The 7321-nt window shown below is 32.8% G+C and overlaps 1 pseudogene; it reads right to left on the reverse strand.

Annotated features, from left to right (window-relative positions):
• Positions 1 to 1039: 1039 nt before the first annotated feature.
• Positions 1040 to 4337, reverse strand: LOC143607390 (uncharacterized; annotated as a pseudogene).
• Positions 4338 to 7321: the final 2984 nt, after the last annotated feature.

The following is a 7321-nucleotide window of genomic DNA, read 5'->3' on the forward strand; positions in this document are numbered from 1 at the left end:
CACGAATTACAGAGTCATGCAGTCCATTTGACTATTTTTGTATTGTCATACTAATGCAACCCATATGTGTATTTATATTAGTATCCATAAATATTATTCTCAACTTTAAAGGATATAAAAATAACATATACAATATAACATGTAAATATTATTATATAATAAACAAAAGTTTTATGTTTGATAGTATATATTTGAAGTTAAATAAAATTGAGTAATATGTAAATTTTAAAATTGATTAATATAAATGGGAAAATTGAAAATATCACTATTGAATTAAAATATAATTCTTTATTCTTAGTTAATCTATAACTAATCGGTAAAAAGTAAGAACATGAGCAGGTAATCGAATAACATGTGTTAAATATTAAACACCCTTAGTACTAGATAATCACTTGTTCCTAAAGGACATGGTGTTTAGGTGCATCTCAAAAGGTGGATGGTTCAAATCCTGTAAAGTATATGTATATATATGTTTTATAGCACTTGGTAAGCTTACCATGATCTCAACTTTTCATTTATGAGATGGTTTCAGGAAATTTAGGTTGCTTAAGGCATCCACAAGCTTATAGAAATCATATACAATATTTAAAACTTCTTGGTTAAATTCAGCTTTAAATATGTAATGAAGTTTGAAAACTTTTTGACCACATGTGTTGTTGATGAATTTTGACTCATATTGACATGTAGTGGGATTTGTAAGAAAATATGTTATGACCACCACTTATTTATAAAACTAGTGGAACTAACTAAATCAAAATTAAAAGCTTAACTGCAAGATGAAAATGGTTAATATAATTTGACTAAGATGATTCCAATTGATAAGACATACTTCATGTCTTCAACAAATGTAATACAAAGAAACAAACTTCACTATAAAAACTCATACCACTTTTTATTTTGGAAAATCAAAATTCTCTCTTGTTAAATAAAAAAAAACTATCCAATATACAAGCATACTAATTATCCTACAGAAAATCATAATCTTTCTACTAATATACTGTTTCAACTTTCAACATACATACTAAAACTTTTAACACCATCATACTCCCTGTCTGACTATAATCTATAAACCTACAGCTAATGCAACATCAATAACACATTGATAAAGTTACCACAATATCATTTCCTAGTTCCCACCAGAAGCTTCTATATTCCCGATTTCAACTCGGTGTTGACCATCAACATGCGAAGACGGCATTGGTTGCGGTTCTTGATGCAAAACAGCCCGAGAACCAGTCTGGTTATTTGATTGGGCAAGCCATCGTCTTCTTAACCTTAATACCTCCACAAGAATTGAACTACCACACATGACGACCCCACACCCTGCAATGTTGCAAGAAGAATCGCTAAGACCTGATGAATACGTATCTGCATACCATCATATCCAAATGTTATATTAAAAAGACAACTTTGTAAAAACGTATATATGTTAGTAACCTTTGTTTCATACCAGGTCATAGAAAATGTGCGCGAAGATTACCACAAACGAAAACTGAACCGATGCATATAACCACACGAAATTTCTCTTCACTGTATGCACAAAAACGCCATGTTCCAGTTAAAAGTTCGATTTTTTCATTTTGTTTTTTTTATACATTATAGAAACAAGTAGAACAATAATACATACCCATGGTGGATGATGTCATGGATGTGAGAAGGCCCAAACACATGAAAATGGAAGAGAGAGTGCAATTGCACTTGTACCGATGTCTCTAACCTTCACACAACAAGTGTATCAAACGGTTAGACGCGTTTCGCACATAATTTTAAATGTATAAAACAAAATCCAGCTGGTCTTACCAAAAGCTGTTCAAGAAAACAGAAGTAAGCGAGCATGCTAACAATGACGAGGATCGGGACTTCCTGCCAAACCCTATATATATCACTGAACAATCTCAGAACAAAAACTAACATTAGACAGTAATCAAAAATTTAATTTTAGCAAAAACAAGATGTTAACTTACCCGTACGCGTTAACATCCGTGTAAGTAGCTCTACTGCACCAGCGTTTCGATTTCTAGCAACACTTTGTATTCTTGAAAGTGTAACGGATAGGTTTGGACATCTTGATGGCACACCGTCACATGTTTTGTTACCTTTTATGCTAAACCATTTTATAGCACATTCTTTATGGGCTAATGCAAGTTCGCCTTTGCAGCTGCATTCCATCTTTAAGGTTTCTCCACCTTCACATAATTCAACAAAACATATTCTACAAACCGCCTCTTCCTCGGGTATGTCTTCACTTTCATCAACTTCGTTGTCATCTAAAACTGAAGGTTTATATTATAGAACTTTTAGTAACATATGTGAATTAACATTGTAAAAAGTAAAGTTTTTTTTCTAAAGATTTATGAGCTCACCAGTGTTATTACCAGTTGGACTAGGGGCTGATGAGGTGGCAACAGCCTCCTTCACTCTTGGAGTTGTAGGAATCACACGGAAAAACGAATCCATTCGCTTGAGAGTTGCTTCTTTTTCAAGATTTGGGGCTGAACGCGATCGGGCCATAAGTTTCTTGACTTTTGCCTTCAAAAATCACAAAGAAAACCGTATCAAGGGGTGCTTTTCAATAGAAATGTGAAGTTCTTACACGACACGAACCTAACACGAAATTCACAAGTTTAGGTTTGGTATAAACGGGTTCGGTCAGTATTGTGTCGAACCCACGAACCCAATTAACTTAACGGGTTGTTTTCGTTCAAAATTTTAATTTTAAAGTATTAATCTGTCAATTTTATTCAAAAAAAAAATCATGTTAAACGGGCTGTGTTCGTGTAAACCTGCGAATATTAGTATCATGTTCGGGCTCATACGGCTTACATGATTTTCGGTTAGACCCGTCAACCTGCGAACACGGCCCGTTTAGCACCCCTACTTGTAAACCCTGCACCTAGAACTCTAAAAGCTAACTGGTCATAAAAATTGGCATACCTCTGAACTGACAGAGCCCATCGGGCTTCTCGGTACGGGTTGAGGGCCCGAATGAGCGACAGGGGTAACGGGAAGAGAAGCCGCCGTCTTCGCCCGAGGAGTAAATATTTTTGTAAATGACCATGATCTTGAAAAATAAGGCCTTTCTTGAGGCAAAGGAGATGGAGTTGCAGGAATTGTAATTACAACAGCTTTTTCTGTATCAGAAACAGTATTTCTGTTCTTGAAACTCAGTTTTGATAAAAGATTTTTCTTTAATGTTGTTCTAGTTCTTGGTGTGTGAGTAACTGGTGGTGATTGAACATGTGTTGAAGAGTTTGGTGTCAAATTAAAGTTAACTTTTTTTGGTGTTGGAGTTAATGTTTGAGGCATTTTTATTATAACAGATTCATGTGAGGAAGATGTTCTTGATGGTATCTCCAAGAACAGGTTTGGTTTTCTCCAGTGCTTATTGTTCTGTGCTTCTGAATTTGACTCATTCTCAATAACATCTTCTTCAACCTATAAAAAAACAAGAATTTATAAAAAGTTAGTATAAAAAAGCAGAAAATTTACATAAATTTGATCAAGAAAGTAAGAAAAAAGCCATTTTTGGCTCAAAAATAGCATTTTTATTATGCAAATTTGACTAAAAGGTAATATGATAAGAAGTTTATCTTTCATCCAAGATTTTGGGGAAATTAATCATTAAATTAATAATAAGTTATTTTAAAAACTTAACTATATTTAGTAGGCCTGTTCACGAGTCGAGCCAGGGTGGTTTCTAGCTCAAGCTCAAAATTAAACGAGGCAGCTTAGCTAGTCTCTAGTTCGATTTTGAAGTTAAACAAGCCTAAGATCAAATACGAGCCGAGCCATGATCCAACTCAGCTCAGGTTGTTTTAAATCAAGTTTTTTTAGCTAGTTTTAACGAGCGAGCCACGAGCCCGATCTTCGAGCTTTTTTAACAGCCAGACACCCCATTACATAAACCTCCAAATTTTAACTTCAAATGACCAGATCCATGTGATATATTAATAAAGATTATAACTTTAGTAACAAATGATGAAATTAAAGATGACCCATATGTAATTTGCATCCATAAAACAAATCTTGATCAAAATTCACATAAAGAAAGAGGAAATGAACAGATACCTTTTGAATAGTTACTGCATGTTCTTGAGTCTGTGATGAACTTGAGTCTTGAACCTCAAACTCAGACATGTTGTGTTAAGATGGATAGAAGTAAGTAGGAATTAATATGGAGAAAGTATGAGTATGAGTAATGTTGATGATGGGCATGAAAGAGTGGGTGGTGTTGTGTTATTGTGTGGGAAGAGGCATTTATATCTGTTTACTCAGTGTCACACTCACTCCACAAATGATATATTCTTCAAATTATAAGATAATTTAAATAATGCATATACAAATATACAATAACTTCTGAGAATAATATATCCCATGTCACTAGGTAAAAGTTAGTTAGTTCATACAAATACAATATACTTTTTTTCTTTATATGTTTGTACACTATTGGTAGCCAGAAAAGGTTGGTAGGCAGGGCAAATTTAAGTATCTTCATTCAGTTGAATGTTAATACAATCACTTGATATTAGTTTTGATTTCGATTAGATGTATATCATTCAATGTAAATAATATATCGTTGAAGTTTCTATGTGATTGTGTGAGTGTGTGACTATGTCTTGTAAGATGACACGTAACGATATAAATATAGAATATGAGGAGAGAGAACGTGCGTAAACACATGTTGTCATATTTATATTCTTGTTGTGATAACGAATAAGTTAAAAGAAGTTGTCATATTGACAATTTGTATCAAAATAATACGTAACGTTTTGTAAAACTTACTAATTGTGTTTTAGTTGTTTTTAAACAATTTAATGAATTTATATATTGATGATGAAAAATAATCTTATAAATCAAAGTAACAGATGACAATGTATAAAAAAATAGATGTTTAATAACGAACAGTTTAACTAAAATGGATAATTATATGAAAATAGCATAAATCAATGTTTTTTTATTTAAAATGGAAAAATATTTAGAAAGAAAACAAATAATTAAAAGTATGGAAATACTTTTCAACGACTTCCTACTTCCCACTATAACGCCCTACTTTTTGTGGCTTTGAAATAAGCCCATTCATACTCTTCTTCCTTTGATTAAAAATCGGGTTTTAGAGTTGTTTTTTATTATATTAGAAAAGAAAAAAAAACTTAATCATTTAAACTGAAAGATGAATATATTTTATTGCGATTTGAGTACGTGTCATGCACTTAAGGCAATATAACGCGGGTGGAAATTAATATATATACACAAAATCCAATTATTGTACTAATTTGCCACCTTTCGATCGGTCCACAATATTGTGCCAACAAAACAGGTAACCAAAGATCCCACGTTATGATTTTAACTTTAGAAATATAACTTTTTTATAGAAAAAATAATATGATTATTACATTAAATTAGTTAAATTAGGGGTGAGCATAAAACCGAATTAACCGAAACGAAACCGTATAACCGAAAAAAACCGAACCGAAGCATTAACCGGCGGTTAAATTTTTAGTTTTTCAGAAAACCGCTTTTTGGGTTTAGGTTAGGTTATCCATTTTAAAAAAACCGAAAAAAACCGAACCAAACCGATTAATCGAACCTATGTTTTCTACGTGTTTTTTTAAGATGTTATGACCAGAAACATAACAACAAAAGAATCTACCATTGACGGTGATGAAGATGATCAAGATTGAGTCTAAACTTTGAAGATAAATAAGACAATGAATGAAGATTCGGGAAACCTTTAGTTTTTTTTATTAAGAACGTTGTTGAATTTTAAACTCTACTACTCAAACAACTTTGTCTTTGTTTAGTTCCACATAACACGTGCCTATTTTTGTATTTTGAATTCAATACGTATGAGGTACTCTATTTTTTTTTTTGAATTCTTTTTTTTTGTAATGTCTACTCACAATAAAAAAAAGACGAAAATAACCTAAATCGAAACCGAAAATAACCGAAAACCGAATAACCGAATAATCGAATAACCGAAAACTGATTGGTTGGTATTCTAAAATAACCGATAGCTTAGCTTTAGGTTTGGGTTTTACCCAATAACCGAACCGAACCGTGCTCACCCCTACATTAAATTAATACAAACATTATGGATTATATACATGAATTTAAAATATGTTTTTGGGTGACATGGAATAGATTGGGGCATTTTAGATGACGATTATTGTATTATGACTATTATCGGTAATGAGAATGACAAGATGGTCGTTATATGAACGGATGAACCATTGTATGTGTCGATTTTATATACCAGAAAATGATAGAAACTTAGTATCACCTAACAAAATACCATCTCTGTTAATTGGTAAGCGGAAAAATACCATTCGTTTAAGTATGAGGGACAACAACTAGCTCTTTCCTTCTAATAATGATTTTATGGTTTTTCCAAAAGCTTAGGTGTTGTGATTAAGTAATACTAATTTAAATGACTCCCACTATTAGGCAAAAAGTATCCACTTAAGATGAAACTACTATGATGATGCAAGTATGAAACTTCTATGGATTTTCTCGTAGAAGATAAATTCAAAACTAGAAACAAGTATTGAATTAATCATATCTTTAGGATCCAAGTACATGAAAACCAAAGTAAGTGGATTGGACCCATATAAAGTGATACCATTTTAGTCTTCTTTGATAAAAAGAAAAAGTAATTAAAGGTAAAAAAGATAGAAGTTTGAAATTTGAGCATTTGAGTCTTTTGACATGAAGCTTGAGGCATAAAGATAGATGCATATCCTTTATCCATTAGTCAGGTGATTGACCTGTTATGAGCAACCTTGTATAAGATCTAGTGGTTCTGAATCGATACATGTACGCATGGAAAGATTTGATCGCTTTTAAATCATGCTTTGCCGAGTCTTGTAGAAAAAGACAGGCATGGACCATAGTTATGAACCCGTGTATCCTTTTTTGGTTGAATTTGTAAATATCGCGGAAAGAAGCCTTTACATGTTTACTTTTCACAAATTGTTTTCGTGATCCATCACCGTGACTTGGTCATGCATGACTTGGCTTATATAGCCACGAAAACTTTACTAGCTATTCTATCAACAAAGTCGTATATGTAAATCCATCTTTTAGTCTATGACTGATTAATATTAGTGTGAAACCTACATGGCCATGCACCCACATATTGGTGTTGAGGCTAAGTGGAGGTACCAAGGGTGCATGGACTAGAAAGTCAATGGTCCAACTTGTCAAAAGGTGGTGGGGGTAAAGATGTCATTAATGGAATTGGAAGGAGGAAGGTTGCCACTTAACAGTGTTTCCTAATGAAAAACCAGCACAAATGGTTAGGTTTACATTAAAAAAATTTAAG

Source organism: Bidens hawaiensis, unplaced genomic scaffold (assembly GCF_021521415.1).
Source record: "Bidens hawaiensis isolate Kalapana, Puna unplaced genomic scaffold, B.hawaiensis_p1.1 tig00081782_1, whole genome shotgun sequence".
NCBI lineage: Eukaryota > Viridiplantae > Streptophyta > Magnoliopsida > Asterales > Asteraceae > Bidens > Bidens hawaiensis.